The 1,530-nt window shown below is 46.9% G+C and overlaps 1 pseudogene; it reads right to left on the minus strand.

Annotated features, from left to right (window-relative positions):
• The window catches only part of LOC101570013, an 11,359-nt pseudogene extending 10,966 nt beyond the window's left edge, over positions 1-393 (minus strand).
• Positions 394-1,530: the final 1,137 nt, after the last annotated feature.

Here is a 1,530-nt window from a genome sequence, read left to right on the forward strand (position 1 = left end):
CACACACACACACACACACACACACACAAATAAATAAATAAATAAAAATTTTGTAGGTCAATTAGCAGAGATCTCTTATAAGAATAATTTGAAAAACATAAAAACCTCTTATCGTTACCAAGTTTGACTAGGAGCAAGCAAATTGAGTAGAATATAAGGATTATGCACAGCACAATAGAAGAGCACTGACAACTCACATATCCGGGCTAATATAGGTGTCATGGGCATTTTGGTCAGTAAGGGAGATCCAAGGCTCACAGTCCTCTCAGAAGGACTTGCACTGGACTCAGACAAGGCCCAGGTTGGGATGCACTGGCTGAGGCCTTGGCGGCCCTCCCGGGTTTCGGCACCAAATGTTGGGTATGAACCCAAGGAATTGACCAGACCAGCCATTCTGATGCAAGAAGGTTTATTAGAGGTCAGAGCAAGCAGGTTGGTTGTCTAGTAGATCAAGACAGTAGCAAACAACATAAGACATAGGGCTTTTAAGGAGTTTTCTGGGGAGGGTGTTTGCAGGCTGGAACAGCCATGGGAGAGCTAATGTTGGCGGGGCTACCTGATCTGTGGGGAACTTGCAATGTTAACAAAAGGAGAGTTTCTGTGGTTTTTTAAAAATGGTTTTTGAAGGTTAGGACTCAAAGTTCCCTAGGCACCCTGTCCCTGTTGGTCCCATGCAGAGCCAAACCCAGAACCACAGAACAGGTCCACCAGACTCTGAACCACAAGGAAGACAAATAATGTCCTCCTGTGAGTTGGCTGTTCCAGCCCACAATTATCTTTCACAAGGAAGACAAATGATGTTCACCTGCGACCTGGCTAATCTAGCCCATAATCACCTTTCTGTAAAGTCTACCGCTGCTCTCTGTTCAATGCTGTCTTGGTTGGTGAGACAGCCCTTTGTGGGAGCTTCCACTTCTGTGTGAGCTTCCAATAAACCTGTTTTTACTCGTGTCAATGTGTCTGGTCCGGTTATGCATGGGTTCGACTAACTCAGTTTTGACATTTTAATCTGGTGCCGAAACCCGAGAAGGGTGCCTAGGTCCAAGGCCTAGACCGGTCCCTCTAAACTGGGGGATCGGGACTGGTGAGATGGCTCAGGGGCTGGTTAGATGGCTCAGTGGTCTTAAGCACCTACTGAGAACAAGCTTAACAAAGCACAGGGATCGCGGTTCAATCCCCCAGCACCACAAGCCAGCCAGCCCCGCCCTCTGGTGGGCTGAGCTGGCCACACACACACACACACACACACACACACAAATAAATAAATAAAATCACAAAACCTTTTAAAAAACAAGTAGTTTAAAAAAATAAACTGGGGATCACTTTTCTTACGTTCCATATCCCCGACCAACCTCTGTGCAAACCATGAGCTTTGGACATTGCCCGTTGCTGATGCCCACCTCGAAACACCTCATTCAAAACTGTGAGTTTCTGGGGCTGGAGAGATGGCTCAGTGGTCTAAAGCACCTACTTAGAACAAGCTTAGCAAAAGCATCAGGGACCGCGGTTCAATCCCCCAGCACCACATGC

The sequence above is a fragment of the Octodon degus genome, unplaced genomic scaffold, assembly GCF_000260255.1.
Source record: "Octodon degus isolate 3935 unplaced genomic scaffold, OctDeg1.0 scaffold00393, whole genome shotgun sequence".
Taxonomy (NCBI): Eukaryota; Metazoa; Chordata; class Mammalia; order Rodentia; family Octodontidae; genus Octodon; species Octodon degus.